The sequence below is a fragment of the Scomber scombrus genome, chromosome 8 (genome assembly GCF_963691925.1).
Source record: "Scomber scombrus chromosome 8, fScoSco1.1, whole genome shotgun sequence".
Classification (NCBI taxonomy): domain Eukaryota; kingdom Metazoa; phylum Chordata; class Actinopteri; order Scombriformes; family Scombridae; genus Scomber; species Scomber scombrus.
In genome coordinates, this window is record NC_084977.1 from 5,940,867 (window position 1) to 5,962,174 (window position 21,308).

The following is a 21,308-nucleotide window of genomic DNA, read 5'->3' on the forward strand; positions in this document are numbered from 1 at the left end:
CACTTGCTCTCCTTGGCCTCTCATTATCACGTCTCCTACATCACTCACTAAACACAAATTTAACCCCACCCCCCCCCCACCCACCACTACCACCACCACCACCGTCCCAAAAAAAATCTAAACTTCTCCTATACATCTTGTAAACTATTATCATCAGCTGTTGTGTGCCGATCCATGTCTGGCTGTGTGTTGACGCGCCTTTGCTGCAGAGCTTTTCATTAAGAGCCTGCAGGAGAATTTTTAAAGCTGTGCATAATAATAACGCTTTGACCAGCAGCAGCATCTACGAGGCAGGTCGTATTTAATATGTGCAAATTAGAGCTTCTGTTAGAAATAAGCATGGGATTGAGATATTGAAGGTTACGTGCTGTGCTGTGCTGCTTTTACCCGACCCAAACACATGCATACATGCATCAAGTTGGTCGTACTGCGTGGACTGATCGTTGTCCAAAACACACACACACACACACACACACACACACACACACACACACACACACACACACACACACACACACACACACACACACACACACAGTGAAACTACATGGTCAGCCTTGATGTTTTCTTTATTTTCCCCAAATCACAAGCAGCCAGTAAAAAACAAACAGAGGATGTGATTTATAATATTTTAAAAAGCTTAAACCAAAGTGACCTCTGCAGCTGCTAGATGATTCAAAGAGATGTAGCTCTGATCTGATTCTACATGTTGGAAATAACGGTTGAAAATAAATTAGATACAAGCTGAATCAGTGTCATGCCAAAAGCTGCATGCAACCTATTTAATTGATTTAATAGAGAACAAATAATTAAGTTTAAAAAGGAAAACAAAACACCGTTAAACATCGGTCAGTGTTTATTTTAACATTAATGTAGATGATAAAACATTATGAATTATTACATTTGCTTGAGGAGGCATTTTTGATCGTAAGATTTTTAAGTTTTTAGGCTACTTGAACATTACACATTAATTCAAAATTGAAGTGTATACATGTGTTTTTAATTTCAGAAGTTATCAATACTGAACTTGATAGACTCATCAAACTAAACTAGCTCAAAAGCAGATATTGTGATCAGATCAGCCAATGGCAAATTCTACTCATGCGATGTCTTATTTGGATTTCATTGTGTAGTCATTTTAATTAGTTTGGAATCCTGAGATGTCAGCAAATCCACAACAGTGGACTATTAGTTCTCATCCTCAAAGTTATTCTGCTATCTAAACTCCTTCATGTGCACTTGAGGTCAGGATTCTGTGCAGCTTGAGAGATGAAAGTACATAAAAAAATCATTATCAAACACTGTTAATCACAGCTTTCCTTATGTGCAAAGAGTTGCCACTTTGCCTGACCTGCAACATGTTACCTTTAGTCCCTGTGTGCTGCTGCTACAAATTAATGACTGGAAGCATCTGCGAGAGAAAAAGAAAGTGCTTTATAGCTTTCCCTAACTAAAAAATGCTCCTAAAGTTTGGTTGTTAAAGAGCAGTGAGTAACCACCGAGCAGACTTGTTGACATGGGGGCTGTAAGCCATCCACTCGTCATCTTATAAACACCCACCTCACGGCTAAGCCCAGACTAGCACAGACATCTGCACCAGTCCCGCTGAATGATGCCGTATAGCTGCGACATATCATAGTTTAAATGGCCTCATCATTTCAGCAAATCCAGCCAGTTTCCCTCTCTCTTTTTGTCAAGTGACAGGACAGCTGATGGCAGAGAAGCTCCGCTACCTTTCAAGTTTTCAACCAGGCGCCGTCACATGCGACCGCACAACCAAGAAGAAAAAAGTCTGTCAGCAGTGATGTCAAAAGCTTCAATTTTTACAGAGCAATTAGGGGTTTCATCACAGCGGAGTGATGTCAGGATTCATTACAGCTCAGCAACAGCTAATTGCTTCAAGGTTAAAGTAACAGATCTGACGGCATTATATTTTAAGTGACAGACTCAAATTCTGGTGGTGTTTCACAGAGCACAGTGCTGACATTAAGGGAGTGTGGTTGGGAGGATGAGGGTGGGGGGGGGGGGGGGGGGGGGGGGGGCGGCTGAGAAGCAATTGAAATTACTGCACATTAGGGCTGTGATTGGTTGGAGTAGCAGTAACTCTCTGAGGAACATAGAGAACATATGGACTAGTGTTTGGGTGGACTTCTGTGAGGGGAAACAAAGGACAATGTAACACGTACTATGCAAACATCCTCTTCAGTAAACCCTTCACGAATTGTTGGACATCGTATGCGTAAAGTATTTACCCCAATATGAGAAAACCTCAATCAGAACTTTACACCTGTTTAAACTGCTCACCACCTTTTGATTGATTGTCAGTCAGTGTACAGCAGAAGCATTAAACATGAAGCAATATATCTTTTCATAATAAGTTCCGTGTCTACAAGTCTGCCCGAAGACTGATTTTCAATTCTCAGATGTTTCTCATTTAATTTTAAAGACCTGAAAGGCTGATATTTTTTTAAGAAAGAAGTAAAGATTAGAGAAAAAGTATGAAAATATAAACAGAATTTTATATCTCAGAATCTTTTATTTCCTATCCTGTGTATCACCTCATGACCCACTAGATTTATCTTGCAACCACTGGCAGGTTTGTTGACTCCCAGGTTTGGAATTGCTGGCGTACGGTATTAAATCTGCAATAACTGATATTTTTAACACTGCACTGACATATCATCAACTTATTAGTAAACTGTTTCTTAATTTACACATCAGGTAGATGCGGTGCGACGTTAGCATACAGTACATTTGGAGTTGTGTTTCTGGCAACCTAGCAAATGTAAGTCCAATATTCACTCTTCTTTTAGCTCCATTTTTGGTCTCCTCCATCTCCTAACAGAAATATCTGGCTCTTTAGCTGCTAAACGCCTTGTTATATTTACCAGCTACTTGCCAATTTTGTCTTTCTGTTGCTTGGTGCTGTGAGGATAGGGTACAGTGGGTTCATCAGAACATTTTCGTGCCTAATTTAGCCCAAAATGACGCTGTGAGAGCAGTAAGACTCAACCGAAACAGTAAATCTGCCGGCCAGTACACCTGCAGAGTCTGTTGATTATTTTCTGTTTGTTCATCAGTATGAGTGACCTCTTTCACATATGGGTAGTCATACATGACCCGTTGTTAATATGAACTATTGATTATATCCACTTTAAGACATAGCAGAGGTAAGCAAAGGCAGCAGAGTGCCCCAGCTTTAGTCTGGGCTAAGCTAGCACCCTCATATTTAGACCTTTTCAATAACTTAATGACCCAATTTAAGAAAGAAATCGAATATGTTTGAGCAAAATAAATTATAGATTGGGGCATCCATGCCAGAGAGCTGCTGGAGTCATTTCTTTCAAATGAGCAGTTGTTTACCCTTGGCTTTTTTCTCCTCTTAAAGTAGAATACCTGATCCTTTGAACTGATTGTTTGTTTAACCGCTGCTGGGAATCAAGAATCCCCGAAGTCTGAGTAAGTGTTGATCTAAGGTTGGATTTGAAATAGCCTAATGAGGAACTCTTTGGATAATTAGTGATAGCCGGAATGCTTGTGGATAATTTGAGTGCTTCGCCACCCTGTATGAGCAAGACGATGGGGAGGAGGGCAGATGATGAAAGAACAGAAAGATCAGGGTTAATGAAAATTAGCATGTCAAGTTAGTCCCTACCTCTGTGTTTTTTTCTTTTTTCTTTTTCTTTTTTCATCTTTTGTTCTTCCTAAGATGCGTTATTGTTGATGTAATGGAACAATTAGCAGCGTGGTTCATTGCAGGGATAAGGTGCTGCTGGGGAGGACTGCTGCTGCTGCTGCTGCTGCTGGAACGGCAACTAACGCTGTTGTAATTAGAGTCAGGGAGGTGTGTAGTGGTGAGGTCCAGCAGGAAATGAGGAGGTGGCAGTGGGCCTATGGGGAGAAAAGGCTGTCCCCCTTCTGTGCCCACTCTGTAGTCAGTGGGAGACCACAAACAAGCGCTGTGCCCAGTTCAGACAATCATACAAGTTTGGACTGGTCTGGACTAAACCACCAGTAATTCTGCTTTTGATATTTTTCACGGTTGATCCGCCGTGTGTGTGTGTGTGTGTGTGTGTGTGTGTGTGTGTGTGTGTGTGTGTGTGTGTGTGTGTGTGTGTGTGTGTGTGTGTGTGTGTGTGTGTGTGTGTGTGTGTGTGTGTGTGTGTGTGTGTGTGTGTGTGTGTGTGTGTGTGGTAATACACAAGAACATGACTGGTCTTAGTAAAGATATTTTTATTTTAGAAGGTAGGAGTCGTCATTTATTTCAAGCACACAATAAACCTTTTAAAGGCTAAACGTGTTATATAGAGGATGTATGAAGCCAAAATTAAATAATTAGATAAAATAAGCTTAAGGACAGTCTGATATCTTAAATGATGATTGTTAAAGAGAACAATCTTCACTTTCTCTCTTTTTTTAATGATGAAAAAAAATATCTAAGGAAGCAAAACAAGAAATCTTGTGTAAACAGGACCGGAGTTGGATCAGATTTGTACAATATGGCAAAGTGAGGGTGATGCTTTTCACCTCATTTCCCTCACATTGTTTGTTTTTGTTTTGAATCACAAGGATAAGTAGCAGGCGTTTGCTCACTTGTGTTGTGGCGCACTTAATTACATTTTTTTAAATTAAAGCTGTCTCCAGATCAGTTTGGCGAGGAGTGACATTGAGAACAAGACTGGGGGTGTGAAGAGAAGGACTGATAGGAGTTTACAAGTACCTGTGATGTTGCAAGCACAGGCCTGCCGAGTGGTGAAATGTGATTAGGAGCTTGTGCTAAGCACTGTCTGGCCCTCTCACCACTTTACTGCTTCAGGCTTCAGGCCAGAATGCAAGTTGTTGATTGGTGCGGCGTTTTCTAGATATCTCACAACCGTCATCTCCTGCAACAGTCTGAACGAATGTATTTTTAACACATACACATGTAGACATATGTCGGTATCTCTTACACATGAAGTGGTGAGAAAACTTGGACATATGCGTCTGCATAAACAGTTGGAATCGCTAAAAGTGTTGCTAAATGGATAAGGAAGGATTGGATCACCAAGGGAGTCAGAATGGTACACTGATACAATCGTTGTGTTTTTCGCTGGCAGTTGGAAATAAACAGAAGCTTTTCCAGGGACAAAACTGGTCTTTCTCTGCATTAACTATGGGTATAGGCTTTTTTATAAGGTTATTTTCCCCATAGCCTCACAAAGCAGCTACCCCCCTAGTTGAAGCGATTTGCTGTTCACAATGCCTCAGCTTAACCAGCTAGGTCAGGTCAAGTTGACTCAGACAATAGGGACTTTAGTGTCTCACCCACAGCACAGAGTGTCGCAGAAACAAAGCAGCTCGCTGCAAGTGGAGCAAACATTTCATAAAGTCGTGGCCTCAGTCTATAAATGTCCTGTCTAATCTGCTAGTTCTCATCAAGCAGAGCCTTTATCCATTTCTGGCCCGTTTTTTTGTTTTTTCAAAACAAGAACAATATTTGGCCAAATATTCTAACATATTATTCTCTGAGGCCAGATTGTTTTTGTGATTTTCATGAACGTTTCCAGAGACTATTTATTTTCAAGCTTGTTTGCTTTATAACCATTTTTAAACACCCACACACAAGAATAATATATTTCTATATTAAGCATGAGTACAATAAGAATACAAAAAATGGAGCTTGATGATAATTCGATATTATCATTTATTGACTTTTGATGGATGCTAGTTTTTTTAAATCATAATACTTCTTTCCAAATGATTGATTCTAGCTATACTGCAGTTAATAACCAATATTTTAATTTTAAGCATGCAGCATGTATACACTTAAAAATATTCATATTATTAATGAGATGCTGGTGTCAGCCATAATGCCCTGTCCTATTATAAATAAACATGTATGTGCTGTAAAGAGAATTAGCTGAAACAATTAGCCTATTAGGTTAGACGATGGTCATTAATTATCAACAAAATTGTCTCAGTAATTTTTGAAGCTTATAATAATACTATGAATTCACCAGCCTGAGCTTCTCAAATGTGGATATTTTCAGTTTGTCTTATTCTTCTGTGACAGGGAACTCAATATTTGAGTATGTTCGGTTTTGAACTGTTGGTTGCACAAAATAAGACGTCAACTTGAACTCTGGGAAACAGTGATGGGTATTTTTCACCTTTTCTTTTTGACATTTTAAAGATCAAATGATTAATCGATAATAAAAATGTGACGCAGATGAATTGATAATAGAGGGAAATCATTAGCTCCAGAGTGTTCTGGACCTATGTGGACACATCATGTTTTTATGGTATCCAGGGAGAGGGCTGAATCGAGGGGCAACCGGACCGGATTCAACCCTCCTCGGATAAGCGTGACCTGGATGACTGACAATCTTCATGGATGTTTTTCATTGTATGACCTCGAGGTTTTTCAGCACATTTAGACAATGTAATTTTCATTCGAGGTTGCAGCTCACTGTCAAAGCGCCACTCCTCCTGTAATGACAAGGGGCAGAGGCGATAATAGGAAGATAATTGCTCGGTGCTCACACACTCATTTTTCAGACCTAGCAGCTAACTCTCCACTCAGCTGCAGTATCAGAAAAAAAAAATACAATTCAGCAGGCTCATACTAGCCTCTCTCTCTCCCCCCCACCCCCCCAAGCCTCTGGTTATCATTACAATACACTGATATCAGCTGTATATGAAATCCACATTTACATCACCCAAGCATAACCACCCATATATGAATGGAGGCATTCAAAGAGAATCCCCCTGAATATATGCCACTCTGAGGCTTGTATATACCTTGTCCATTCTTTATGGATGTGCACATCAACACCTACGGGAATTCGTATACAAAAGGTCTCCCAGCAGCATACACAATGGCTGCATATAGCAGGAGATGAACATCTGATTTGTCACATTTGAAACGCTAATGTTTAAACCAAAAGGAAGAGCACACAGTAATGTGTTCATTCATCTGCATAAACACCACCTGTCCCGGCACAGACAACTCCTCAAGCAGCGAAAGTTTAGTGGCAGCCTGTGTGCAAGCCAATCAGTAGGGGCCCAGCTGTGGTTTCACGAACCCGTAGCGTTTTCAAGTGTCAGAAAGCGCTCTGAGTACTGTTGGTGGTGCTAGAGAGAGAATACTTTCATTTCATGTCATCCGCCAGCGAGACGAATAGGCGACACGATAACAAAAAGAAAAACAGGGTGTGCTATCACGATTGACATCCAAAGGTAATTTATGCTGGCCCTTTATTTACTGGCAAAGCCTCCATATACACACTGAGAGTTGTTCTTGAAGGCTAATTTGGAGCATATTTGGCATATTGCAGACCCTTTCTCCTTAAGAATTTCCATCATTTGTCTCAGGCATGAGCAATGTGTTATCAAAATCCAGAACAGCATTGATCACCTCGCCTTTTTTTTTTTCTTCTTCTTCTTTTTTTGTATTGTTATCATCCCTGGAACAGCTCCTTAGTGCCAAAGCTTTTGTTTGTTTTTCTGTTGTGTTTTTTTCTCTTCTTTTTCTACACTGATACCAGAACAACACTGTCACTTTCTGTCTCGACTTCTTTCCGAAAGTGGAATATGGCATGTTCCTCAAATGGTATCTGTAATGAAAAGGAAAGCTTGCCTCACATGACACCTCTTCAGCTGCATGGGAGGGGACAAAGCTTGTAGTTTGTTTTGATGGTTAAAGAGGGGATGGCATCTGGCATCTTAATTATTTGAATAAATTACCGCCGAGCTCTGATAAATGAAACCGAAGTGCTGTCAGATGTTGATCAGATTCTGTGTTTTTTATTTATTTTTTTATCCGTACAATCCTTTTTAGAAATACAACCGCAATTCTCATATGCTTGTTTTTTATTATTATGTGTCATCTTCTCTCTTTGACTGCAATATTTTTTATTATTTGATAAATGCAATTGAATTACCTATTGCTTTTTTGATAGATGTAATAAGTCTGTGAGTGGAAATCTTCTTTTCCTTGTATAGAGGTTTTTATTTATTTTTTTTGCACAATTGTAGTTTAGGTAATGGTCACTTCTTTCAAGTAGTCCACTTTCAAGAAAAGCTTTTAAAGGTAGAATTGTGGGTAAGTCGACTGTCACCACCAAAATCATACAACTGATCCGCACGGAAGAAAGGGACAATTAGAGATCATTTGGCAAAGAAGCTTTCGATTGCTTTCACTCTCGTATTATTTGGTCTTTTGTTGACCTCTGCTGAGAGCAAAGGCGGATTCTCTGACAACCGGGAGAGGGGCCGCCGCCACGCTGCTCTTTCATCTAGCATTGTGAGAGCACAAGTGCCTGTGTTCGCCAAGCACTTTAATCAATTTAATGCAACTGATACTGCCTGTTGTTATGAGCCTCTGGTCCGATTCAAAGAGGGCCCACAGATGGACGACGCTGTGGAGGCTTTTCCGCAGACCTCTGTGGCCAACAAGTGCTGTGTGGGTTAGAGATGGAGGCACGGGGAAGATGGGGGTCATGGGACATACAGACAACACTCAGACAACCTGTCTGCAAGGGCATGCTGGTTCATATCTCCCATCCTTCCATATCCACGTCTTTACAAGGGCTACACAGCACACATCTGATATGAAATGTGGGTGATGGACCTTTGTTTAGTTCAAAGGTTCATACTTCTTTATTCCTAAGTCCCTTTGTGGATCCTTGGGCCTTGAAATATGTATAACTGTCCTTTTCATTCCAGCCGTCTGAGGGGGGAATTCAAAGCAACGGGTTTCTGTGAGAATCAGTTTGAAATGGAGTGTCCATACAGTGTCATCATTTCTTAACCTGCTACCCAGCACAGAGCCCTTCATGACCTCCAAAACATTGAACATCTACTGTAGTCTTATCTACAGTATCCCCCCATCACAAAAATAACATCAAAATACAGAATCATGTGTTTCAAATGTGTAGCTGTCAATATTTTCAGGTAAATCAGGCGCATATACGTTCAATCTAGTTTGAGCTATTTTCATATTATTGTAAAAAAAACATTACAGTATGAGATACACCAACCAGTCATTTAATACAGATGTTTTTGTTCTTTCTGGTGGATGCAAAAATCAATACTGGTAAACTATAAAGAAACTACTGAAATGAATATTAAGAGTGAAGTAAACCTGATAGTCCAATAGCTAAGCAAAGCAAATGTGTTGAGATAAATGTGTCGAATGAAACATATCACATTGTTTAAATCTGAACCAGGTCTACTGCCTACTTAGTTTTTTTCTGCAATATACAATGTCACATACATCAGTGTTATATTTGACATTACAAAATATAAACACAAACCAAATACATTTTGGGAAATAGGTTTTTTTGCTTTGTTTCCAGGAGTTGAGAATAAAACACAAAGGCTGAAGATATACAACCGCCTTTGTCCTTTGTTTGTTACTGGAGGATTCCACTAGAAGGCACAACAGAGAACTGATGATATAAATAGCACTTTTGGATTTTCATGATGTAAACGACACTCAAGGAAGTTACTATTTTGTTAGTTATGAGATCACGGCAGAAAAAGTGACAGTGGGTCTATTGCTGATGGAATGTAAAGGCTTCTAAATCAAGCATGTTGTGACAATGACACATCGTACAGATGCGAGTAATTGCAGACATGGTTTAGTAACTTGTCTTCAAAACTTTCCGCCATTCTTGACGGTTGTTGTTGTTGCTACTGATGTGCTTACTGATCCCCTGACCCTGTCACATCTCCATACTGCTCCTACACTGCTTCTATACTGTTCATGTGCATATTGCATCTTATGGACACACAGCATTAATTTCTGAGGACATGCACAACCAACAATCCGAAGGGACACAAATGCATAATTAAAAGGAATTATATCTCCGGCCTTAATGTCATTCGTGCAAGGCGCTGTTTAATTCAGCTCTGTGTGCAGTATGTAGCAAACCTCAATAGCGAATCGAATACAGAATAATTACAACTTGCACTAGTACTACATGCTGTCAGATGTCTACTTGTCAGACTAAGAAACCAGTCTGCTTTGATGACCGACTTCTGTCTTTTTTCTGCTTTCCTGTGAAGGGGTCATCCATTCATCCATGGTATGTTGCCCCTCTTTTTACCCACGTCTCTGAAAATCTCCGAGCAGGGAAGGAGGAAACCCCCGGTCCATTTAATGCGTCATCATGTATCCTAGATGCCGTGTCATCTCTATTGTCACACAAGCACGAGCTCTGAAAGTGAAAATCAATATCGGATTTTATTGCTGTTTGCACTATAGACTGTTCTCATGTTGCAGCACTTTAGATTTTCTTTAAATAGCACATTTTTATTTGAGATATTTTATATGGTGTATGGGTGAAGCGGCATAAATCACTATGAGGGGGGGGGGTACCACTTTTTTGTCCCCACTAGGGATAGAAATAACTCAGCAGTGGCAGGGATATATAGACCAGAGGGGGGGAAATCCCCACCCCACCCCCAGCAAATCACACCCCGGTTACAATAAAGTGCATGTAAAACTGTCTCTGTGAATAACAAATGATGATAGAACATAGGAACTGTCTGATACCTGCATCTATTGTCTTGCTCTATGTAAGAAATTTAATTGAGTAGTGCAGAAGCCTTACAAAAGGACAGAAAGAGACACACAGCCCTCCAAGGCATGACATTGTTTTTGACTTGGCAAAGTGCTGAGCTCAACAGCAGACCACTAACAAGGAGACAATCACCCCTGAAGGAAGGATGCGTACACAGAATGGCAGGAGGGACTCTTCTTTAAAGGGAAAGTGGTGAGCACTGCTCCTGAATACTCCTGTGGTTTAGATCCTCAGTCATAACAACAGATCTACCGGACGGTGATTTTAATACTCGTCTGCTTCATTTTATATTTGCTCTGCGGTTCGGCATCGACATTAAGATTTCTCTTGAATATCAATAATTTAGCTTTTGCATGGAGTTCATTTTCAAAGCACTCAGTCAGATGAAAAAAAAACTGTATCAACTTGCTTTTATCTAACATTGAGAACAAACCAATCTAAGGCATTGATGTTATTTCTCTGCTTTGTTGTCTGAATTGGAGCGTTGATCCCCGAGACACAGAGGTTTTGTTTTTATCTTTGGATTAAGGAAGCATAGGTCTCTTTTAGATTGGGGAGTGCTCTCGCAGGGGGTCAAATAACAGATTAATAGGTCCAGTAATGAGCTCCCTGGAGTGTCCAAGTCTCTCAGACTTCCCCAACCCTCCATTATGTCCTTTTATGATGGATGGTGGCAAACATCATTCACACATCTCAAAGAAAAATGACTCGGATGCCATTTGTGTGAAGGAGAAACATCAGCTGTAGTGATGTATTGTTCTGGTATGATGTTCTCTTTTGTATCTTTGTTTGTCATCCATGCTAAACTGTCACTGCTGTCTCCTTTTGTTTGGTCTCCTCACAGCAACAGGAATGTTGACACGCCACTCTGGGTTTCTTGAAGGAGCTTAAAGGAACTTGGGTTTTTTTAGATCTGGCGAATTTCGTCTGCTTTGATCCAATCACATCCTTGATGCTCAGACCATGCACTTGATAATATGAATGACAAGACACCAAAGATGCCCATTCTTTCTTCAGAGCAAACCACTTACTGCTAAATCAGCACAAATCAGTCAAAGATGGTAGAGACAATCACATCTACACAATGTAATGACACGTTCATGTTAGCGATGCAGTTTTGATCTCTTGATGTTTTTGTATGTAAATGTAATTCACAGAGCAGATTTTTAAACTTGCAAATTGTACAGACGTCCATTATAATTCTGTAATGTTTAGACATTAACATTATGTTGGTATTACGTTGTGATCCAACCTTATCACCAGGCATGGACTGTGTACGATTCTGAAAGACCTTGCATTGTGTTCAGTTACAGTGGGCCTTGTGCAAGAACTGTATTATCTTCTGTGAGGTTTGGTCTTATGAGTGTTCTAAGTCGGATTCACCAAACTCTCCGAACTGGACAAACTTGTTGTAAATTGCTTGTTTCAGTCCGACGAATGCCATCTCTGTACGAAAATGTGAACATTCATGAAGGTTAACCATTAGTATAATAATTTAAATCTGTTTATATGAGTGCATGGAAGTTGGTTGTTTGTTTTTTAATGTCCTATGCTGTAAAAAATTCTCTATTTCTCTACAATATCTGTGCATGGTAACTATGGCATGGTTAGGAAATGATTAATTAAACTCTGGTTAAGGTTTGGTTATCGTTAGGCAACTTATCAAGATTGACGTTTGGGCAAACTATCTAACTTCATTATGATGATCCTGTAGAGAATAGTTTGCTGAAATGTTGATCTTCATTTATTGGAGTTTTTTAGGGAATGGCTTGCACCTCTCTAGAATATGTTTGTATTTCACAGGGCAAGGCACTTGGTCGAGTCTAGAAAAAAGACCATTGTTACAGTTGATAAAAGCATGAACATTACTTTGGTCGAATTCGATACATGCCTATCCACCACGACAGCCTTTGCACGCTCACTACATATATCCACTACTCGCTTCTCCACCTTGCTGCATATATGGTACACTATTTCCTGCATTGGCGTTCAATGTTGCAACTGGAAATCAGTCCTGAATTACAAGATCATCCAATTCAGAGGTAGTTCTAGAGATACTAGGCTGTCCAATGCCATGTTTTTGCCTTCCACATTACAAAGTTCAGCCATTAATTGGTCCATTATCAGATGATTGGGTTAAAATTCAGTCACAATTTAATATTTAAATGATTCAGAAAGTTATTTCTATGCTCTGGTATGCTGAGACATTCATTAAGCCCTCTTGAAGGTGGAAATGTTGCAGTAGAGTTAGAGTTTCACACCTACTCGCTCAATCCCAATTTATGGTCAGCCTGCTCTCATTGCAAAATCTTTGATGAGCAGTGGGGAATGTTTAAAATCCTTAACAGTGACGGCCTTGTCATCTCGTCGCTGATTAAGAAGTGTCGGGAGCAGAGCATAATCAGCTGCCAGAGCGGCTCCCCTGGTCAGATATCTCTGTCCACCATCATTAACTGACCTTACACGTGTAGAGAATAACCACAGGGGGAGGACAGACAGTACAGCAGTCACAGCAGACAGATCTCAGGAGGTGATTACTTTATGCTACACCATGGAGCGATGCTAATGACCTCTGTGCTCTTGCATTAATGGCCTTTGCTGTCACATTATCATGTGGCAGAGGTGTATGAAGAGGTCCTCACCTCTCGGAGACAGTTTAATCTGAAAAAACTCCACTAATACTTAGAATGAGGTTAGATGTTTAAGACGTGCAAGGATGAGCAACTTCGACGGTAGCGTGGGACAAAAAGTTCTGTAATCACCTACAACAGAGTCAGAAGGTGTCTGTATGTGATATTCTTAGGGACATATATACTGGCATCTATACTTTCAGATATTCCTGTAATAAGAATAAGTTACATGCTCAGACTTTGTGAACATCAGTATGTTTTGTTGTCATAGTCAGGTTGCCAGGTTTGGTGCCATAGTGCATGCATCTGTTGGCTAACAGATTACTCTTGACGGACCTGTACAAAATGCAAGGGAAGGGTAATGGGGGTCAAGGGACAGACAAACACAGCTAAAGACATCAGTAGGTCAAGTGGTGGAATACTTATTGAGATCTGTTACTTAAATAAAAGTAGCAATTCCACAGTATAAAAATACACCATACCACATAAATGTCATATTCTGAATCTTAAGTAAAATGTCTTAATTAACATTAGTTGAAAAATTGACTTAAAGTATCAGAAGGAGAAGTACTCATTATTTAAAAAGACCCAAATTAGTTATATATTTATTATATATATATATATATATATATATATATATATATAAATATACAGATGTACAGTGCCTGTAAAAGAAATATTGGAAGTTTAATATTTTATTGAGTTTCAACATTGAATCAAAGGTTTTTTTAAAGGCTTTTTTGACACTAATCAGCAGGAAAAAAAACATTTAATGTCAAAGTGAAAACAGGACTCTCTAAAGTAATCTAAATTAATTACAGTTATAATATATATACAATATAAAATACATAATCAATTTTACATGACAGTTTAGATCTGAGAAGTATAGTTAGATATTTTTAGTTACTTTCCAATATCTGTAGCACCGAATTTCCTTTCAGTTTTTCACTATGTGAACACTTCCACCAGTGTATTTACATTTCTTATCATAGACAGCTTAAGCAAAGACATGAAATGTGTTAATTAGTCATCTTTATAAGTGTTGGTGGGTGCATTTTTCTCACTTTGGACAGAGTCTTGCTAGCTGTTACTCTCCGCTTCCTTTATGTCTTCATGCTAAGCTAAGCTAAGCTAAGCTAAGCTAACCACATGCCAACCCTGGCCCTGTCTTTAACGCACATACCTGACATTGATATCCTTCCTCTCATACTATTCTCTTAAAAAAAGCCAAATAAGCTAATTTACCAACATTTCTAACTATTCCTTTAGATACACTATGTGTTGGGAAAATATGTAGAAAAGTCTCTGGCTACAATGGAGGATTTTTGTGATTTTTACGCTATTTGTTTATTTTTGCATGGAAACTAAATGATAGCCTTGTACAGCAAGAAAAATGTGTGCAGAGCTCCAGAAATGACACCATCAGTGCCTCAGTGGAGAGAGGTCTGCTATTCCAAATTCAGTAACGGTTTCTATTACGGCCTCAATACGTCTCATACAGAGAGGAAAAGCTTTATGTATCTTAGGACCCAATTTCAAAGTGAAAAGAGCTGATTGACTTAGGGGCCCAACTTTTTTTTTTTTTTTCTATGAACCTCAGCTAGAGTGAATGCAAATCAAGATAGGTGTATTAATGGAGATCACTCTCACTGTATGAGACGGGGACTTAACGTCATGCTAAATTGTTTGTCTTGTGCTCCGGGTTGATCTCTTCATTATATGGCTCATGGAGGATTACTCCAGGATTTGGGCAATCCCTCTGACTCATAATGTGAATGGTGAAATCAACGCTGAGGTGTAGTATATTGAAGTGGCATATGGGGAAACGAAGCGGCGGGACTATATTAAATGGCTCGGATATTTAAAGTTACATGTTACACGTTAGCTATTTCTGTAAATATGCTGTTTTATGTTAATTTTGCATTTGTATTAGATTTAAATTCTTTCTTCTCAATACAAACGCAGCATCTCTTCCCTTTTGCAGTCTACAATACATTTTCTCTGTTGTGGCTTTCTATCTTGTGTCAAGTGGGGCCACAACTTGTGTGTTTGGGTCGCCTCGCCAACACTGATGTCAACACGCTTGTGTCCCCTCGGTGCAAAACCAGGCCCCCGAAGGCAAATGTGCTCATTCGCAAGGTCGAGTGGACAAGGCTCTTTGGTTTCATGGGTGTAATGTACAGAACATACGACTAACAGTCACATTATATTTATGTTTAGTTGCTTCTTGAACTATTTTAGCGAGCGCTTGTTGACAGCGTTGCCAACTCTTGCTTCGAAAACCTGCAGTTTAGAAAATATTTTGCCCTATTTTAAAAAGTAATGGGTGTGCTAAATGGGCTAAAAGCTGAAGTAGTTTGATTTCAATGAATCCTTAGTTTTTTACTTGGCCAGCCAAATAGAGGACACAGCTCCTCAGTCTCTACGGCTCTATAGCAGACAGCAGTGGTTAAATGGCTGCCGTGTGATTCCTGCATCTTCAGCAGACCCAGGCCCGAAGGAAAAGTGTCGTCTTTGAATTCACTGCAGAGACACAGAGCTCTGGCCCCTTTCTCCTCTCAACTTCCCCCTTGAAGTTTTTTCTTCTTCTTACAGCTGAAAAGAGAGCAGGATTGTGCTTTAAAAAAAAAAAAAAAAAAAAACTAGGGGGTTTTTAATCTGGGGAATGAGTGCTTTGCCATGCAGCCCAGCCTGGAGAGAGTGCCAAGCAGGGCCGGGCAGTGTATTAATATTTAAATTCCAGTCCAGATAATCAATAGAAGGGGGTACTTCTGTGCACTGTTACCCTCAGATGGGAAACGATAATAGGGAGAAAACCTGCTGATTAGCCTCCTTAGAAGCTCTCTTCTCTGTGTAGTGCTCAATACTTTAGGAGTGATTATAACCTATTGAGGCAGAAAACCTGATCGAATATAACCTCTTTTGAATTGCTTGTTCCCTCAATAGTGTGTCAAAAAGAGCATTCAGCAGTTCATGTTACAAAATCACCGCCTCTCTAAGTTATTCTCATTTCTTCTTTGCATATGGTGCGCAAGAAAAATTTCAGGCAGCCTTTATATCGTAACATAATGCTTTAATATGGGTGCGACTGCCATAACGGGCACCAATAGGGAACTTATATTTTATTCTTCTTTTCAGTGTACATAAAAAAATCCCAGCTTAGTCCTTTTTGTCTTTTCAATGCTTTGAACTCCTTTCAGCCTTTAGGGGGACTTTTTGTGCTGTGGACTGTGGTGTGCATTCACTGTAAAGGCACTCAATACCGCAATAAGACCACAAGCAAAACTGAGTGTCTTAAGCGGGACCACACATCTAAGGCATTTGCATAATTTAAGGAGGAAAAAAAAAAGAGAAGGCAAAAAACCAACCCTCTTCATTTAAGATGAGAAATGAGGCAACGCATACCTCTCTCGACCTATCGGGTTACTGCATGTTTTGGTCAAAATGGCCCAACAACGGGCGAGACACAAAGTCTTAGAATTTAAGCCTTTCAAGGCGAGATTCGTCTTTTTGTGGGGTTAAGGTTTTAGCCACTTTACCATATTCTCATAACACGTTGAGTCTGAAAATCTGAGTGTTTAAGAGAGGTCAGGATTTTTTTTTTTTCTCTTTTTGCCATTGTCCTCACTTAGTTAAAGCATTGGAGATAAAGAAAAGAGGGGTGGGGGGGGTGGGGGGAGAAGGGAGGGTGTGTGTGTGTGTGTGGTGGGCAATGCTTTTCCTGAGGATAATATCTCGTTTGAAGGGCCAGCAGAAAGAAAAGCAGAAGGAGTTGAAGTAGTGGTGGTGAGTATCTTGAAAGAGAGCAAGGCCAAAGCTGAACTGCTCAGTTCATTTTCCACCTCACTGGCCATCGTAATCCATCTTGGCCAGCTGCTAACAAGATTGAGTCTGAAGTTTACCTCCACAATGAGATAATCAGATTAAGATGCACAAAGATCAAATAATGACCCGGCTTTAGGGCAAGTTCAGCAGGCCCTTGATTGCGATGTGTGGTCCTTCAGATATATTAAAGAATTAAAATAGTCTCGCTATGACACGTATGAAATGATCAGAGAAACACGTCTGAAAGGATAAACGACGCTTATTTCATGCTTAAATATTTAGATGGATCATATGTGTGGACTTAGTGGAAATGTAAAGCGTCATCATCTATGCTTTCATTTCTATTCTAGGAGGTTTATATTTCAGTAATTAAACTGAAAATCCACTTTTAAGCAGTTTTAGAGACTACTCAGGTTTCCTAAGTGATATATAATTGAGAAGTTTTGTATTTTCCATTCAGACTCGTCTTTCCCTGCATACTGCTCTGCTTTAATAGAGTAACGGGATTATTCAGAGAGGCATACAAATGTGATTGTCTCACAGCAGATGGTGCGCACTGCTTCACCTTTGAGAGAAGTTAATTAAGCCCACCATATTGTGCCTATCCAGGGGAAAAAATGTTGATGAATATTGAGCAATCGAACCCTGTCTCTTTCTCAGTCCTCAGCACAGAGACAGACAGAGGGCCACTGACACAGAATTATGTACAGAGTTCAATTAATTCCACTTTTTTTTCAAGCCCCCTCGCTTCCCACGTTTCCACAGCGGAGCGCAACGGACCTCCGTAAAGTTCCGACCCCTTTGCTAAACGTGCCGCGCCACGACGACTGCCAAATTCTGAAACAACCTTCGTTGTGTGATATCAAACGGGTCAGTGGGAGGGAACTTTCCTAATTCCCTTACTCTCTCACCATCCACAAATTACCTTTCATGACCTTACAAAAAACTCAGTTTTCACGCTCATGCCTCCCTAGTTATATTTTAGCGATGGTTAGTAAATTAGTGGAAGTCAGAAAACTTAACCTCTATATTAAGTGTTTTCTGCTGTGAGGTTTTTCCACAGTTAACCCATCAAACACCAGCCGACTAAATCAGCTACAGTGTGTATTCCACTAAACATCAAAGGCCTGCGAGGTAGAATTAAAAAAAAAAAAAGAAAGGAAAAAAAGACAAAAAAACAGGGAACTGCGGATTATTAAACCAAGTGAAGTCAGAATAACAAAATAGTGTTCAAAGTGCCCAACATGGAGGGGGAAACCTGCTGAGTGCAATATAAAAGTAGGGGTTAAGCTTATTGTAAACTCCCTCTGCTACGTTCCAAAGGTAGATGTTACATATGATTAGAGGAACTCTGCTGTGGCGGTCACTGCAAGCTACTTCCGTTCCAGTTGAGCATTGCTAATTTTTTAAACCCTCGACCTCATGTGTGGCACTACTGTGTAGTTCCTTTTTTCCTCTCTTTTTGATCTTTTTTCAGGGGGGGGTGACTGCAATTTTATGGTAAAATGCCTACTTGAGCCATATCCTCTAATGTTTAATCATGCTTAGTGGTTCCCAAATTATGTGGTGAAATACCTTTAGAATGGCCGTAATTAAAGGTTCCTCTATAATTTAATATGATACAGAGATTATTTTTTTTTATATCCCCAGCCCAGGTCACGCTATTGGACAAATAGTTTGACTTGTAATTTGTATATTTTGAATTGTCTTACAATGATTTATCTTATTTTAGACAAGTTTTCATGTTGTTGTTTTTTTGCCAAGTTTGATGATCCATTGTATATTATTAATGTTTGATCTTCTAACTTGTTACATACTGAAAGTAGAGCAAAGGTAAAGGTATTTTAAAGTATTTAAAGTATTTTTGTGGTTCCATAAGCGTAATGTCATCTGTGAAATACACTCAAATTGTCCAGACAACCTTCTTAAGAAATAAATGCCTCAAACTAGAAATAAAAATAGAATATCAAACAATGATGTTATAAATGATTTGAGCTACACGTATTTGTTGCACAAAGTTATTGCCGGTGGGTAATACAATTAGCAAAACTTTATGCAATAACTTGATTACGTCTCAGGGAATTGGTTGAGGTTGTTCCCATTCAACCCTGAGTCCTACAAATTACATTTCTGTACTACAAAATAGTATATGCTTTGGAGAAAAAGTGTGTGTGTAATGTTCATTGGGAAAAAGTTTAGTCCAAGAATTGCTACATTTTTGTGTCCATGTAGAAAGCCTGGTTTTGGCCAGTGTAAACCCAACACTTCCTGCTCTACTGCTTCATCTTAAAAGCTAAACGAAAAGCTATGACTACATAATGCGAGACTTTTATTGTGAAGAATAGCACAGCTGCAGATGTCCAGCACACCTCCAACAGGTAAACTGTTTATTTTACTTTGCCCTGCTGTGTAAATGGAAAATACTCACAGCATGCCAGCTTGGTTAAGCATTCTTACACTCAAAACAATGGAGCACTGCTATAATGTTGACAGAGCGGAGCAGTGAACTCACACTGTGTGTGGAGCAGATGACCATTTAAAGAAATCTGTCAAGAGTTGACACCGGCTCAGGCCGAAAGTTGGAAAAAAGATGGAAACTGAACTTTCAAAGCAGTCCCAAAATGAAATGAAAACAATGATAGGTCCCCTTAAAAGTTCTTGTAGATGCATTATTATCTCCCGTTAAGTATATCTATAAAGTGTTAGGACTTTATAGATATAGTCCCACTTTCACTACCATGTCTTACTGGAACTTCAAATTGGGTCAAAAAGGACAAACTCTGGGAGTGGTTGAGTTGGCAGGCATAATCCATGACTGCCACAGTTGAATTTGATAGGCTGAGACACCTTTCAATCAAGTAAATATGACAAAAACTGTTTTTGTTCATTACCATGGGAACAATGATTCTCAATGTTACCATAAACAAATAAAAGTAGGGTTCAGATCTGTCTATTGAGGAATAAAAAAAAGACTTGACTTTCTATTTCATAATGCATCTTAAAGTCCCCCTCCACTCAAAAATGTGTTTTGCTTCTTGCTACCTCACTTGCATGTTTGAGTTTCACTGTGCAGAATGATGTATGTGCAGAGTTTGACAGTAGGAGACTGTTTTCACATTTATCTGCTGAAAGTGGAAAGTTTCTGTGTGCTCACCTTAAATCTGAGTTTAAGGCGTGTACCTACCAGCACAAGTTTGATGTCAAAAACTTGAAGCCCCCAGTGCACATACACTGAGAACTGACTTTCCAGTGAAGACACAAGAGGAGACATTCTGAATTTCTAATTTTATGAATTTTTAATTAGGTTATTTGTGTGTGTGTGTGTGTGTGTGTGTGTGTGTGTGTGTGTGTGTGTGTGTGTGTGTGTGTGTGTGTGTGTGTGTGTGTGTGTGTGTGTGTGTGTGTGTGTGTGTGTGTGTGTGTGTGTGTGTGTGTGTGTGTGTGTGTGGAAAAAAACATACCAGACACTAAACATTATATTTTTATATGTCCTAAAACATGTCTGAAGAGGGTCTTAAAGCAGGTCTGTATTAGTCATGGTGGTGGCCAATTAATGTATGTGTTGACAGTTAATGAGAGATTTGAAATGACCATTGATGTTAGTAAATTCAATTCCAATTCATGAATTGACAATACATAAACTTTTCTTATGGATCCTGTTAGACACTAGCATCCCACTAGCCTCTACGGCTTCTAAATTGCTTTTCATTGTTACCTGTATACTGGCAGAATGGATTTATACAGTTACCAATGCACATATAAAAGATACTTACAGTATAATGTAAGTCATATTAAACAAAATAGATAACAAGACATGAAAGTGACAAGTTGAGCAGTGTGGGTGTTTTACAGCAGAAATAATATCATGAAAGCCCATCTGTGAGTATACCACTGCTCAGGCTAACACTCATTAAAAAGCAGGATGACGCTGCAGGGTGTAGGGTCATATTACAAGGTTGGGGATTATGCAGTTCCATCACTTTTAAATTGACAACACAAGTTACCCAGATCTATAATTATACTTCTCTTATCTGCTGTTACATTGGCTAATGATGGAGGAAACTTGAAGGCTTCTCCTGTTAGTTTTAATGAGCCCCCTTTCTTTAAAGACCACAAAATGCCACCAATTTAAGTCCTGCCAATGCTCTCCATTTCAAGTTGAGAAACACCCGCGGAGAGGAAAAAAAAAATCACCTCGTTGACCGGCAGTGTCAGTTAAGAAGCCAGCGTGAGCCTGCTCATTCTCTGTGCCAGGGTTCAGATTAGAATTTATGAAATAAAAGTT